Source organism: Protopterus annectens, chromosome 12.part0 (genome assembly GCF_019279795.1).
Source record: "Protopterus annectens isolate FY-2018-M chromosome 12.part0, PAN1.0, whole genome shotgun sequence".
In the NCBI taxonomy this organism is placed as follows: Eukaryota; Metazoa; Chordata; order Ceratodontiformes; family Protopteridae; genus Protopterus; species Protopterus annectens.
This window is the reverse complement of record NC_056746.1, coordinates 1417237050-1417255693: the sequence shown is the minus strand read 5'-3', so window position 1 is coordinate 1417255693 and position 18644 is coordinate 1417237050.

The window sequence follows — 18644 nt, the reverse complement described above, 5'->3', positions numbered from 1 at the left end:
AAGATGTAGACTGCACAGCACATAAAAATAATATGCAAACACAACATATGTAGAGAGTGCCATAAATGTAGACTGCACAGCACATAAAAATAATATGCAAACACAACATATGTAGAGAGTGCCATAAATGTAGACTGCACAGCACATAAAAATAATATGCAAACACAACATATGTAGAGAGTGCCATAAATGTAGACTGCACAGCACATAAAAATAATATGCAAACACAACATATGTAGAGTGCCATAAATGTAGACTGCACAGCACATAAAAATAATATGCAAACACAACATATGTAGAGAGTGCCATAAATGTAGACTGCACAGCACATAAAAATAATATGCAAACACAACATATGTAGAGAGTGCCATAAATGTAGACTGCACAGCACATAAAAATAATATGCAAACACAACATATGTAGAGAGTGCCATAAATGTAGACTGCACAGCACATAAAAATAATATGCAAACACAACATATGTAGAGTGCCATAAATGTAGACTGCACAGCACATAAAAATAATATGCAAACACAACATATGTAGAGAGTGCCATAAATGTAGACTGCACAGCACATAAAAATAATATGCAAACACAACATATGTAGAGAGTGCCATAAATGTAGACTGCACAGCACATAAAAATAATATGCAAACACAACATATGTAGAGAGTGCCATAAATGTAGACTGCACAGCACATAAAAATAATATGCAAACACAACATATGTAGAGAGTGCCATAAATGTAGACTGCACAGCACATAAAAATAATATGCAAACACAACATATGTAGAGAGTGCCATAAATGTAGACTGCACAGCACATAAAAATAATATGCAAACACAACATATGTAGAGAGTGCCATAAATGTAGACTGCACAGCACATAAAAATAATATGCAAACACAACATATGTAGAGAGTGCCATAAATGTAGACTGCACAGCACATAAAAATAATATGCAAACACAACATATGTAGAGAGTGCCATAAATGTAGAATGCACAGCACATAAAAATAATATGCAAACACAACATATGTAGAGTGCCATAAATGTAGACTGCACAGCACATAAAAATAATATGCAAACACAACATATGTAGAGAGTGCCATAAATGTAGACTGCACAGCACATAAAAATAATATGCAAACACAACATATGTAGAGAGTGCCATAAATGTAGACTGCACAGCACATAAAAATAATATGCAAACACAACATATGTAGAGAGTGCCATAAATGTAGACTGCACAGCACATAAAAATAATATGCAAACACAACATATGTAGAGAGTGCCATAAATGTAGAATGCACAGCACATAAAAATAATATGCAAACACAACATATGTAGAGAGTGCCATAAATGTAGACTGCACAGCACATAAAAATAATATGCAAACACAACATATGTAGAGAGTGCCATAAATGTAGACTGCACAGCACATAAAAATAATATGCAAACACAACATATGTAGAGAGTGCCATAAATGTAGACTGCACAGCACATAAAAATAATATGCAAACACAACATATGTAGAGAGTGCCATAAATGTAGAATGCACAGCACATAAAAATAATATGCAAACACAACATATGTAGAGAGTGCCATAAATGTAGAATGCACAGCACAAAAATAATATGCAAACACAACATATGTAGAGAGTGCCATAAATGTAGACTGCACAGCACATAAAAATAATATGCAAACACAACATATGTAGAGAGTGCCATAAATGTAGACTGCACAGCACATAAAATAATATGCAAACAACATATGTAGAGAGTGCCATAAATGTAGAATGCACAGCACATAAAAATAATATGCAAACACAACATATGTAGAGAGTGCCATAAATGTAGAATGCACAGCACATAAAAATAATATGCAAACACAACATATGTAGAGAGTGCCATAAATGTAGACTGCACAGCACATAAAAATAATATGCAAACACAACATATGTAGAGAGTGCCATAAATGTAGACTGCACAGCACATAAAAATAATATGCAAACACAACATATGTAGAGAGTGCCATAAATGTAAAATGCACAGCACAAAAACATAATATGCAAACACAACATATGTAGAGAGTGCCATAAATGTAGACTGCACAGCACATAAAAATAATATGCAAACACAACATATGTAGAGAGTGCCATAAATGTAGAATGCACAGCACATAAAAATAATATGCAAACACAACATATGTAGAGAGTGCCATAAATGTAGACTGCACAGCACATAAAAATAATATGCAAACACAACATATGTAGAGAGTGCCATAAATGTAGACTGCACAGCACATAAAAATAATATGCAAACACAACATATGTAGAGAGTGCCATAAATGTAGACTGCACAGCACATAAAAATAATATGCAAACACAACATATGTAGAGAGTGCCATAAATGTAGACTGCACAGCACATAAAAATAATATGCAAACACAACATATGTAGAGAGTGCCATAAATGTAGACTGCACAGCACATAAAAATAATATGCAAACACAACATATGTAGAGAGTGCCATAAATGTAGACTGCACAGCACATAAAAATAATATGCAAACACAACATATGTAGAGAGTGCCATAAATGTAGACTGCACAGCACATAAAAATAATATGCAAACACAACATATGTAGAGAGTGCCATAAATGTAGACTGCACAGCACATAAAAATAATATGCAAACACAACATATGTAGAGAGTGCCATAAATGTAGACTGCACAGCACATAAAAATAATATGCAAACACAACATATGTAGAGAGTGCCATAAATGTAGACTGCACAGCACATAAAAATAATATGCAAACACAACATATGTAGAGAGTGCCATAAATGTAGACTGCACAGCACATAAAAATAATATGCAAACACAACATATGTAGAGAGTGCCATAAATGTAGACTGCACAGCACATAAAAATAATATGCAAACACAACATATGTAGAGAGTGCCATAAATGTAGACTGCACAGCACATAAAAATAATATGCAAACACAACATATGTAGAGAGTGCCATAAATGTAGACTGCACAGCACATAAAAATAATATGCAAACACAACATATGTAGAGAGTGCCATAAATGTAGACTGCACAGCACATAAAAATAATATGCAAACACAACATATGTAGAGAGTGCCATAAATGTAGACTGCACAGCACATAAAAATAATATGCAAACACAACATATGTAGAGAGTGCCATAAATGTAGACTGCACAGCACATAAAATAATATGCAAACACAACATATGTAGAGAGTGCCATAAATGTAGACTGCACAGCACATAAAAATAATATGCAAACACAACATATGTAGAGAGTGCCATAAATGTAGACTGCACAGCACATAAAAATAATATGCAAACACAACATATGTAGAGAGTGCCATAAATGTAGACTGCACAGCACATAAAAATAATATGCAAACACAACATATGTAGAGAGTGCCATAAATGTAGACTGCACAGCACATAAAAATAATATGCAAACACAACATATGTAGAGAGTGCCATAAATGTAGACTGCACAGCACATAAAAATAATATGCAAACACAACATATGTAGAGTGCCATAAATGTAGACTGCACAGCACATAAAAATAATATGCAAACACAACATATGTAGAGAGTGCCATAAATGTAGACTGCACAGCACATAAAAATAATATGCAAACACAACATATGTAGAGAGTGCCATAAATGTAGACTGCACAGCACATAAAAATAATATGCAAACACAACATATGTAGAGAGTGCCATAAATGTAGACTGCACAGCACATAAAAATAATATGCAAACACAACATATGTAGAGTGCCATTAATGTAGAATGCACAGCACATAAAAAAATATGCAAAGACAACATATGTAGAGAGTGCCATAAATGTAGACTGCACAGCACATAAAAATAATATGCAAACACAACATATGTAGAGAGTGCCATAAATGTAGACTGCACAGCACATAAAAATAATATGCAAACACAACATATGTAGAGAGTGCCATAAATGTAGACTGCACAGCACATAAAAATAATATGCAAACACAACATATGTAGAGAGTGCCATAAATGTAGACTGCACAGCACATAAAAATAATATGCAAACACAACATATGTAGAGAGTGCCATAAATGTAGACTGCACAGCACATAAAAATAATATGCAAACACAACATATGTAGAGAGTGCCATAAATGTAGACTGCACAGCACATAAAAATAATATGCAAACACAACATATGTAGAGAGTGCCATAAATGTAGACTGCACAGCACATAAAAATAATATGCAAACACAACATATGTAGAGAGTGCCATAAATGTAGACTGCACAGCACATAAAAATAATATGCAAACACAACATATGTAGAGAGTGCCATAAATGTAGACTGCACAGCACATAAAAATAATATGCAAACACAACATATGTAGAGTGCCATAAATGTAGACTGCACAGCACATAAAAATAATATGCAAACACAACATATGTAGAGAGTGCCATAAATGTAGACTGCACAGCACATAAAAATAATATGCAAACACAACATATGTAGAGAGTGCCATAAATGTAGACTGCACAGCACATAAAAATAATATGCAAACACAACATATGTAGAGAGTGCCATAAATGTAGACTGCACAGCACATAAAATAATATGCAAACACAACATATGTAGAGAGTGCCATAAATGTAGACTGCACAGCACATAAAAATAATATGCAAACACAACATATGTAGAGTGCCATAAATGTAGACTGCACAGCACATAAAAATAATATGCAAACACAACATATGTAGAGAGTGCCATAAATGTAGACTGCACAGCACATAAAAATAATATGCAAACACAACATATGTAGAGAGTGCCATAAATGTAGACTGCACAGCACATAAAAATAATATGCAAACACAACATATGTAGAGTGCCATAAATGTAGACTGCACAGCACATAAAAATAATATGCAAACACAACATATGTAGAGAGTGCCATAAATGTAGACTGCACAGCACATAAAAATAATATGCAAACACAACATATGTAGAGAGTGCCATAAATGTAGACTGCACAGCACATAAAAATAATATGCAAACACAACATATGTAGAGAGTGCCATAAATGTAGACTGCACAGCACATAAAATAATATGCAAACACAACATATGTAGAGAGTGCCATAAATGTAGACTGCACAGCACATAAAAATAATATGCAAACACAACATATGTAGAGAGTGCCATAAATGTAGACTGCACAGCACATAAAAATAATATGCAAACACAACATATGTAGAGAGTGCCATAAATGTAGACTGCACAGCACATAAAAATAATATGCAAACACAACATATGTAGAGAGTGCCATAAATGTAGACTGCACAGCACATAAAAATAATATGCAAACACAACATATGTAGAGAGTGCCATAAATGTAGACTGCACAGCACATAAAAATAATATGCAAACACAACATATGTAGAGAGTGCCATAAATGTAGACTGCACAGCACATAAAAATAATATGCAAACACAACATATGTAGAGAGTGCCATAAATGTAGACTGCACAGCACATAAAAATAATATGCAAACACAACATATGTAGAGAGTGCCATAAATGTAGACTGCACAGCACATAAAAATAATATGCAAACACAACATATGTAGAGAGTGCCATAAATGTAGACTGCACAGCACATAAAAATAATATGCAAACACAACATATGTAGAGAGTGCCATAAATGTAGACTGCACAGCACATAAAAATAATATGCAAACACAACATATGTAGAGAGTGCCATAAATGTAGACTGCACAGCACATAAAATAATATGCAAACACAACATATGTAGAGAGTGCCATAAATGTAGACTGCACAGCACATAAAATAATATGCAAACACAACATATGTAGAGAGTGCCATAAATGTAGACTGCACAGCACATAAAAATAATATGCAAACACAACATATGTAGAGAGTGCCATAAATGTAGACTGCACAGCACATAAAAATAATATGCAAACACAACATATGTAGAGAGTGCCATAAATGTAGACTGCACAGCACATAAAAATAATATGCAAACACAACATATGTAGAGAGTGCCATAAATGTAGACTGCACAGCACAAAAATAATATGCAAACACAACATATGTAGAGAGTGCCATAAATGTAGACTGCACAGCACATAAAAATAATATGCAAACACAACATATGTAGAGAGTGCCATAAATGTAGACTGCACAGCACATAAAAATAATATGCAAACACAACATATGTAGAGAGTGCCATAAATGTAGACTGCACAGCACATAAAAATAATATGCAAACACAACATATGTAGAGAGTGCCATAAATGTAGACTGCACAGCACATAAAAATAATATGCAAACACAACATATGTAGAGAGTGCCATAAATGTAGAATGCACAGCACATAAAAATAATATGCAAACACAACATATGTAGAGAGTGCCATAAATGTAGACTGCACAGCACATAAACATAATATGCAAACACAACATATGTAGAGAGTGCCATAAATGTAGACTGCACAGCACATAAAAATAATATGCAAACACAACATATGTAGAGAGTGCCATAAATGTAGACTGCACAGCACATAAACATAATATGCAAACACAACATATGTAGAGAGTGCCATAAATGTAAAATGCACAGCACAAAAACATAATATGCAAACACAACATATGTAGAGAGTGCCATAAATGTAGACTGCACAGCACATAAAAATAATATGCAAACACAACATATGTAGAGTGCCATAAATGTAGACTGCACAGCACATAAAAATAATATGCAAACACAACATATGTAGAGAGTGCCATAAATGTAGACTGCACATAAAAATAATATGCAAACACAACATATGTAGAGAGTGCCATAAATGTAGACTGCACAGCACATAAAAATAATATGCAAACACAACATATGTAGAGAGTGCCATAAATGTAGACTGCACAGCACATAAACATAATATGCAAACACAACATATGTAGAGAGTGCCATAAATGTAGACTGCACAGCACATAAAAATAATATGCAAACACAACATATGTAGAGAGTGCCATAAATGTAGACTGCACAGCACATAAAAATAATATGCAAACACAACATATGTAGAGAGTGCCATAAATGTAGACTGCACAGCACATAAAAATAATATGCAAACACAACATATGTAGAGAGTGCCATAAATGTAGACTGCACAGCACATAAAAATAATATGCAAACACAACATATGTAGAGAGTGCCATAAATGTAGACTGCACAGCACATAAAAATAATATGCAAACACAACATATGTAGAGTGCCATAAATGTAGACTGCACAGCACATAAAAATAATATGCAAACACAACATATGTAGAGAGTGCCATAAATGTAGACTGCACAGCACATAAAAATAATATGCAAACACAACATATGTAGAGAGTGCCATAAATGTAGACTGCACAGCACATAAAAATAATATGCAAACACAACATATGTAGAGAGTGCCATAAATGTAGACTGCACAGCACATAAAAATAATATGCAAACACAACATATGTAGAGAGTGCCATAAATGTAGACTGCACAGCACATAAAAATAATATGCAAACACAACATATGTAGAGAGTGCCATAAATGTAGACTGCACAGCACATAAAAATAATATGCAAACACAACATATGTAGAGAGTGCCATAAATGTAGACTGCACAGCACATAAAAATAATATGCAAACACAACATATGTAGAGAGTGCCATAAATGTAGACTGCACAGCACATAAAAATAATATGCAAACACAACATATGTAGAGAGTGCCATAAATGTAGACTGCACAGCACAAAAACATAATATGCAAACACAACATATGTAGAGAGTGCCATAAATGTAGACTGCACAGCACATAAACATAATATGCAAACACAACATATGTAGAGAGTGCCATAAATGTAGACTGCACAGCACATAAAAATAATATGCAAACACAACATATGTAGAGAGTGCCATAAATGTAGACTGCACAGCACATAAAAATAATATGCAAACACAACATATGTAGAGAGTGCCATAAATGTAGACTGCACAGCACATAAAAATAATATGCAAACACAACATATGTAGAGAGTGCCATAAATGTAAAATGCACAGCAGAAAAACATAATATGCAAACACAACATATGTAGAGAGTGCCATAAATGTAGAATGCACAGCACAAAAACATAATATGCAAACACAACATATGTAGAGAGTGCCATAAATGTAAAATGCACAGCACAAAAACATAATATGCAAACACAACATATGTAGAGAGTGCCATAAATGTAGACTGCACAGCACATAAAAATAATATGCAAACACAACATATGTAGAGAGTGCCATAAATGTAGAATGCACAGCACAAAACATAATATGCAAACACAACATATGTAGAGAGTGCCATAAATGTAGAATGCACAGCACATAAAAATAATATGCAAACACAACATATGTAGAGAGTGCCATAAATGTAGAATGCACAGCACATAAACATAATATGCAAACACAACATATGTAGAGAGTGCCATAAATGTAGAATGCACAGCACAAAAACATAATATGCAAACACAACATATGTAGAGAGTGCCATAAATGTAGAATGCAGAGCACAAAAACATAATATGCAAACACAACCTATGTAGAGAGTGCCATAAATGTAGAATGCATAGCTCATAAACATAATATGCAACCACAACCTACGTAGAAAGTGCCAGAAATGTAGACTGCACAGCACATAAAAATAATATGCAAACACAACATATGTAGAGAGTGCCATACATGTAGAATGCACAGCACAAAAACATAATATGCAAATGCAAAGTATGTAGAGAGTGCCATAAATGTAGAATGCACAGCACAAGAACATAATATGCAAATACAAAGTATGTGGAGAGTGCCAAAAATGTAGAATGCACAGCACAAGAACATAATATGCAAATGCAAAGTATGTAGAGAGTGCCATAACTGTAGAATACACAGCACAAAAACATAACATGCAAATACGATATATGTAGAGAGTGCATAAGTGTAGAATGCACAGCATAAAAACAATGTCAGAAAGATGGCATGATGTAATATGTAAGATTAGGTCATCATTACTGTCATTTACTGTCATGCCATTGCTGGCATAATGCTGTGACATAGACAGAGACTGAGAACAAACAAAGAAAAACACAGGAGATTGTTGGGGACAAAAGAAAGAGAAGGGCAGTTAGCAAACAATATTGGTAGGGTAATGGTGCATTATACAAGTAATGGTAAACAGCATATTAAACAGCACAGTACAATCTAGTAAATGGAGTCAAACATCAAATACATTAACCAATGAGCTTGGGCTGCAAATCTAAACTGTAGAAACAGAATTCAAAACGCTGTGGTTTGGGTAACTGCTGTATAGAGCCCTGCATGTACTAGGACTCTATAGAAAGCTTGCAGGCATGCAGCTGTATCAAATGGAGCAAAACAGTGGCTAGCATTGTACAAAAGCAGAGAAACAGACGTGAGTCGTCCGCAATGAACACTGATGCATATATGTCACTGGCGACACTGAATATTTATACCATAACAGAACATAACTTGGCTACTGTTACTGTAGGACATAACTGGGGATAAGTGAACAACATAGCACACAACATATAAAGCTCCAAACTTAAGAAAGGGCACATAAGCCATAATCATTATTCTGCACTATGAATGTGGCACACATAATGTGCAAAAATGTCTGCTGTTAACTTGTCAGTGTATCAGGTGATGTATCCCTAGTGTTGGCTCTGCATAGTGCATGCTGTAAACATGACACAGGCCTGGAGTTACAGACATGTACTTCACTAATGCTGGCTTTACCCATCCTGATGTAGTGCAACACAAGCGGTGTGAAGTGTTGTGCCATGAAAGGATGCAAAGCAAGCAGAAGCATCAATGTTTGTGTCTTTCGGCTTTTCCCAGTTAGGGGTCGCCACAGCAGAACTCCGGTCCGCTAATGATTGGTAGTGGATTTTTACATACCGGGTTACCAGCTCTGATGCACAACCTTCAACGAAGGCACGCCCCATTCACATATGCCTCCACACAGAAGACGCTCTAGCTGAGAATCGAATGGGACAACGTCTTGCTATGAGGCAACAACGCTACCACAGCACCACCACCGCAGTAAGCAGAAGCACCAATGAGGGAAGCAATAGAAATTAAGCACACATCTGTTTTGGACACTCAACATTCAGGTAACTATTCAGGTGCAGTTGGAGATGTATATTAGCAGTGAGACCCTCATTCCATAGGACACATTCATTACCACACTGATGCTGCCAAACTTCCTGTTCAACCATAGGTGTGATAGTTTGCAAAAGACCTGTGTGCTAAGATGGCCTTTACTGTGACTTAGCAAAAAAAAGGCTAAGTACCTGAAAGATTGCATGTCATTCATTAAAAGATTAAGGAATACTTTCATGATCCCTCTACTTCACAAGGGTGACAATGTTCTTCTGGGCCTTCACAATGCAATCCAGGCTGTCTAAGGACAGGCTGTATAACTGATATATGCATTAATAGAGCTCAAAAGGCCCAGTCCCTTAACATATCACCTGATGACTGCTGTCAGTCCCTACCACCCTGCCAGCACAACAGACAACAGTGGACAGCCATGCTTACTCCTACAGCACCTCTTTCACAACTGGAGGATATATTGGTAGTGCAGTGACTTGTAGAAACACAAAGGAAAGCATCTTTTTCTAGGCATCCTTGTAACTTCTTCTGAAAAACAACTGGTGCAAATGGCATAGGGATCGGTGGTGTAATATGTATATGCACAGTAATGGATGCATGCTAGCTATGTATCTAATCACATCCACTCTTGCTTGCTTATACTACTAACCCATTCCTTACAGAACACCCCCTTGAATTACCCAGATTCTTTTATAATTCACCCCTATAATACTTCTGCACAAGTGCAGTTGCATTGACCCTAACTCTGGCTCACCTCTTTCATCTTTTGAATTGATTAACACCCATAGTATCAAGAGCAAAACAGACCAGTTAAACATCTTTTTTACCCTCAACCACCCTGACCTCATAGCTATAACAGAATCTTGTCTCAAACCACCTGATACTTCCATCCACCCATTCTTCCATGAGTACAAGTATTATCTTGATGGGAGATCTGATTCAACACTGGACAGTGGAACACTACTGTTTAAAATCTGAGATAAATGTCTACTTCTTAGCTCAAAGTAACACTACCTGAGACTCTTTTCCTAACTAGCTACTTCTCCAAGTCCCCTCATTTAGCAACTTTCCCATGCATCTGGCTGTCACTTATTTCACCTCCCTCCTCCTCCTCCCTCCTTAGCCATATCCAAAACCCTTCTGCTTGAGCTTACCTCCTCAATAAAAAAAAAAATCTTTAAAAACTTCATCCTATTAGGTGGCTTCAATATCAACCTTCTTGGCCCTAATCAAAACAATATCTTGAAAGTCCGTAATGATTTCATACTTACACAGATGGTTACCACCAGTCAAACCCTAACTGTTCTCATCACTCACTCACTTCTTGATGTTATTGTTATTAATAATCCTGACATTATTTCAGAAATTGTCATTTACCCCTTTCCTTCAGTATTCATTGTCCAATCAGCTTCAATACATCTCACTGCATAAAAAATTCCTTCCTTACTTCATATCTTTCTAGAACAAATCCAATCCAGCATTCTCAAACAAAAAAGACAATTCTAGCTTCATTAAACTGGTCTCCTATTCTCTCTTCCACTGACTAACCCCCTGTAGCATTCAACTCACTCAAAATCTCACTAACCTCCAGGACATACTGTTTCGTAAAATCACATGGCTCTAAAGAGGTAATCAGGTGATAAAAGCCACATTATAAAAAAGCATCAGCCATCCCTTCTTAACTCACCTAAAAAAATTCTGGACAGAAGTCAACCTCCTAAGATGCTGCACTAATCCAGCTAAAACCCACTGCCCTTCATCTCACCTCACAGCCCCTGATTTCATCCTCCACTTCAGTACACTTCTCATCCCTGATTTCATATAAACTCCTCCTCTGCCTCTAGCATTTCTCCTTCCTCTTATATTCCCACTTTCCATTTCAAAGCAAGCAAAGCTAAACATGTGGTACCACTACCTGAAGAACTAAAAACTGACACACCTGATGGTCCTGACAATTTTCTCCCATGGTTCTTATTCCTATGTAAGGACTTTATAGTCTCTCCCCACCACTTCTTCACATTTATAATCTCTGCATAACTCAAGACATCATGCCTCATACCTGGAAAACTGCCATTGTTAAACCGGTCCTCCCCAAAAAACTAACCCATCTCATGTAATTGACTTCTGTCCCATATCTGCTCTTCCCACATATGGTAAAATCCTTGAGGAATTAGTTTACAATGAACTCCCCCAATACATCTCCCAAAATTAGTGACTATCCTCAAAGCAGCATGGCATTTGGAACAGTAGGAGCACTTATGATGTACTCTGAATACTTACTGATAACATTCTCTTGGCTATGGACAAAGGCCTCCTTACTGGAGCCTTCTTTACTGACCTCATAGTTCCACTGATTAAATATTATCTTTCCAATTGGTACTGCAGAGTTCCACAGGGTCCCTTTTTAGCTCTCTCTTTGTTTTTCCTTTTTATTAATAAACTATCATAAAACTTCCCTCACCTCCTTATTTTAGTTTAAGCTGATGTCATTGTTTTATTTCACACAAATCTGACCTCCTTCCTTGGCTATACAGCAACAACTGCAAGCTAACTTCCTTTCTATTATTCAGTGGGTTAATAACAAAAAGATAATTCTAAACACTTCCAAAACTAAATCAATGCTGTTTGGTACCGCCATAAAAATGGCAGAATAACCCTCAGTCTCTTCTTATCCATGACCATATTGACAACCCTGTTGATCAAGTCATCTCCTTCAAATACCTTGGTACATTGCTTGATCCCACACTGAACTTTCACCTTCACCTAGAACAAATACAGAAGAAAATAAATTCCCTCTTATTTTGGTCCTATAAAAATTTCCACTTGTCTCTCCAGACCAACCAGGAATGCAATAGGGAAAGGCATTCTAGCTTTGTATATGGGCTTCCATTGGTTATAGCAGTATCCAAGGAAAACACATCCACCATACAAACTATGAACAACTATATCTTCTGGTTCATTACCCTCTCCCCTAGAAATGAGCATAATTGTGTCAGGCTTAATAAAATAAATTGGCTACCTGTGAACAATGTGCAAACCTGATTATTGGATCCCAACTCTACAAGCTCCTCAGTAAACACTCCTGTCCTTCCCTTCTCTCCAACCTCTTCAGATGACCACCCCCATTTACAATCTAAGAAGTTTTAATCCCTCTGGTCAACTTCTTTAATGTCCCAGAGCCAGGCTTCACTGCACAAACCATCATACCTCTCAACTGTCTCTGATTTTAACTCAATCTTTAGTTCTGCCCCTCTTAATCCCTGCTAAAACTAGTGACATTCAGAGGAAAGATGGTGAATTACACTTAATGAATAATGACAGCAATCAAGAGTTATAGATTTCTTTTACTTCAGAAAATGTGTATTAATGCACATGCTCTGGTTCTGTCAATGTCTCAAGTTAATAGCCCTAATATTTTACGTGTCCCTGATTTTTTTCTGGATTTGTCCCTGATTCTGTTGAAATTTGTCTCTTACTGGTTGAGAGCTAGGCTTACCATGCCTTCTCCATCCTAGGCCCCAAACTATGGGAATCGCTCCCTACTAATCTTAAAAATCTCACTTCATGCTCCTCATTCCATACTCTGCTTAAAGATCATCTCACATTTCACTGAATTTGTAAATGCTTTCTCTCTGAACTCATCACTTAATCCCCACAGTCCTCCTCACCAGACAGGTACCTTTGTCTTTTTGTTTCCCTATACTAATATGTGACATCTCTTCCACCTTGTGTGTGTGTGTGTGTGTGTGTGTGTGTGTGTGTGTGTGTGTGTGTGTGTGTGTGTGTGTGTGTGTGTGTGTGTGTATATATATATATATATATATATATATATGTATGTATATATATATATATATATATATATATATATATATATATATATGTGTATATATATATATATATATATATATATATATATATATTGTATATAGTTACATTTCTGTGTACTCTCACCTTACGTTTGCTATGACTTACACTCTGTACTCTATCGCTAGTTTATCCTATTCTACTTCCCTCCTTACTCTAACCACCTCTTCCTCTAGTCCCTTATACTGTGTAATTTGTTATTATTACTGTTATTGATTCATTGCTATCTTCACAAAACATTTTGTTTGCATTTATAATATTTTGTTATCTTGCTTGTCTCCTGTCATTTATATTTGTTTGGGATGAGGCTGAAATACATCCATTTGGATGAGTGCTCTACCCCGGTTACCAAACTGAATAAATAAAAATAAATAAATGAAATATTTGCCAGCATTGTGTTTAGTGAGATGTGTTTTAAACAAATTATTGAACAAACTAATTTGTTCAATATGCTTTAAGTCTTAAGGAATGCTGTTAGATATGGCAGGAACAATTTTAGAGGAATTTCTTTCACAGAAAAAATGAAAGAAGGCCCAAACAGTTGCTGTCTGTCACTGTATGTTTAGCTTCTAATTTTTGTCTTACTTGCAAACACATTGGAAGCGTTTGTGGATCCAGATGACTGCTGATGCCAACTCTATCACTGATCATGCACAGACATTGCAAGCCTGCAAAGGATGGCTCATGGAGTGCCACAATATGGCATTATGCATTTTCACTCACTGCATAGGCACTATATATGAACTTAACTATTACTCACCACTCATGTCAAATAAGGGGTTCTTATCTTCTCTGGGTACACAGTGCTCTTTGGATAACATTCTTGGAGGACAGTACAAATTTTTACTTGTTTATTTTAAGGAATATAACTGCCTACATTTGTAAGCATATATTTGTATATACACACACATACACACACACACACACACACACACACACACACACACACACACACACACACACACACAGTGGATATAAAAAGTTTACACACTCCTGTTAAAATGCCACGTTTTTGTGATATAAAAAATGACACCACAATAAACCATGTCAAAACCTTAATGTGACCTATAACCTGTACAATTCAATTGAAAAACAAACAAATCTGTTAGGGAAAAAAATATAAAAAATAAAAAGCGTACAATAAGCTGGTTGCTGGTTGCATAAGTGTGCACACCCTTAAACTAATACTTTGTTGAAGCCCCTTTTGGTTTAATTACAGCATTCAGTCTTCCTGGTTAGGAGTCTATCAGCATGGCACATCTTGACTTGGCAGTATTTGCCCACTCTTCCTTGCAAAAGTGCTCCAAATCTGTCAGATTGCGAGGTCATCTCTTGTGTACAGCCCTCTTCAGGTCACCACACAGATTTTCTATTGGATTTAGGTCTGGGCTCTGGCTGGGCCTTTCCAAAACTTTAATTTTCTTCTGGTGAAGCCATTCTTTTGTTGATTTGGATGTATGCTTGAGGTCATTATCATTTTGAAAGGTCAAATTCTTCTTCATATTCAGCTCTTTAGCAGATGCCTGAAGGTTTTGGGCAGTAAGTGACTAGTATTTGGAACTGTTCATAATTCCCTCCACCTTGACTAAAGCCCCAGTTCCAGCTGAAGCAAAGCAAGCCCAAAGCATAATACTGCCACCACCATGCTTCACCATGGGGATGGTGTTTGTTTCATGATGAGAAGTATTGTTATTGTGCCAAAAGTACCTTTTGGAATTGTGGCCAAAAAGTTCAACCTTGGTTTCATCAGACCATAACACATTTTCCTGCATGCTTTTGGGAGACATAATGTATTGTTTTGTAAAGTTTAGCTGGGCCTGGATGTTCTTCTGCATAAGAAAAGGCTTCTGTTTTGCAACCCTATCCCATAGCCCAGACATATGGAGAATATGGGAGATTGTTGTCACATGTAGTGCACAACCAGTACTTGCCACAAATTCCTGCAACTCCTTCAGTGTTGCTGTAGGTCTCCTGGCAGCTGACCAGTTTTCATCTTGTCTTTTCATCAATTTTGGAGGGATGTCCAGTTCTTTGCAATCATGCAATGTCACTGTTGTCCCATATCGTCTCCACTTTTTGATGACTGTCTTCACTGTGTTCTATGGTATATCCAATGCTCTGGAAATTTTTTTGTACTCTTCTCTTGACTGATACCTTTCAACAATGAGATCCCTTTGATGCTTTGTAAGTTCTCTGTGAACCATGGCTTTTGCTGTAGCAGGCAACTGAGTAAATGTCAGGAAAATCCTACTAGGACAGCTGAACTTTATTTGGGGTTAATCAGAGTCTCTTTAATTGATGGCAAGTGTGTACCCAAGAAGACTGAATGCTGTAATTAAGTCAAAAGGTGCTCCAACAAAGTATTAGTTTAAAGGTGTGCACACTTATGCAACCAGCTTATTGTACATTTTTTTTATTTTTAATACTTTTCCCCTAATAGATTTGTTTATTTTTCAATTGAATTGTACAGGTTATAGGTCACATTAAAGGTGGGAAAAGTTTTGAAATTATTTTTTGTGGTCTCATTTTTTTATATCACAAAAACCTGGCATTTTAACAGCAGTGTATAAACTTTTTATATCCACTATATATATATATATATATATATATATATATATATATATATATATATGTGTGTGTGTGTGTGTGTGTACACACACACACACACACACACACACACACACACACACACACACATATATATATATATATATATAGATGTATGTATGTATGTATGTATATACGTACTAGATGAGGTTTAAAAGCTTTTTGTACTGTAGGATTTACTACCATCCATTAAGTGGCCACAGTCTAGACAACCATGGAGATATGACATATTTTTTTTGTAGACACACAGACAGATAACTATGCCAATGTGAACTCCACACAATATGTTCCACCATCTGCAAAGACATCTTTGGAATCCCTGTTGGGTGGCTCCTTTATAAAACACAAGCATCAAGAATGAAGAGTACCCCAGCAGCAAAAGCATAACTTGCACTGATTGTACTTGCTGTGGTCCCTACTTGCACAAATGAGCTGCCCCATCCTGCAGGCAGGTGCTTTGCTTCCTTGTTACGTGTACAGCATGCTGTGTGTCCTAATGATACTTTGTATCCCATACATGCTTAGCCATGTCTATTCAGATAGTAGTCAATACTGTAATCACCTTGCTGGCTATCATGGAAGTGTGCAAGAAGGACACTGGCCCAACTTGACAGCCATATGCCAATACTCGTCAGATGATCATGGGACGCCATGAGGTTTTACATCAATAGTAGCTGTCAGCACAACTGCCTTTTAAAAAATTTCAGTGCATTCTTGCAATTGCTTCTGTCAGTTTTTTAATCATGTTATGTTTTCATTCTCTCTTGTTATTCCCCATGTAGCCCTATGGTCAGAAAACCTGGCTTCTCTAATTCCATATTTTATTTATTTCAAGGCATCTATAAACAATATATAATCAGTATTTTTTTTAAATAATCCTCTCTTATAATTATATTCTCTCCCCTAACCTGTTCTTAACCTACCTTTATGTACTCCCTCTCATTATTTTACATTTTGTGCTATTTTCCCTTTTTCCTTTCATAAATTACAAGTTCTCCTGCCACCATAATAGACACATTTACTATCACATGACTTTGAATGTATTCAGACATTTTTTTCTTTCATTTACATTTGTGTATGGTTGCATTACCACTATTGTAAACACCTTCTGCTCCTTTCACACTTCACATAGTAAAAGTTTTCCTGATACCACCACTGTTATATTTAATACTTTAATCTCTTCATTTTTAATAATATTCTAATACTTGAATGTATATCATTCCCTAAAGTACACCAGTTTTCTTTCTATTTTGTTGTGTCTTTCGGCTTTTCCCGGTTAGGGGTAGCCACAGCGGAACTCTGGTCTGCTAATGACTGGCAGTAGATTTTTACGTGCTGAGTTGTCAGCCCTGATGCACAACCTTCAATGAAGGTACACCCATTCACGCATGTCTCCACACAGAAGATACTCTAGCTGAGAATCGAACAGGACGTCTTACTGTGAGGCGACAACACTACCGCAGCACCACCATATTATCTCAAATGTCACTCTCTTCCTTTTATCCACACATCTTATATCAATCAAAACATTATCTGTGCTCCACACTACTGAAATACTGTGATTATTTTAGCATCACTTTTCATGCTCTTCACATTTAGTCATGCTATACTCCTACTATCCTTTCTCCTTCTTCTGTTTTTCCCAGGTCACATTTTGACCTTTTGCACCATTCCTTTATAGAACCTGTCATTTTTTTCTGAATCAGAACTCAGAGCTACTTCTTGTTTTTCCTCTGTTTCTAACACCTTAAACCTGTTTTGCATCTCCATGTGTTTGTTTTTTATGCGTTACTTTCTGTACTTCATCTACTGCATCTTTATTTGTATTTCCCTTGTAGTTCCTTATCCATCCCACTCTGCTCCACATACTTTCATCATTCTTTCCCCCTTTGCTTGTGAA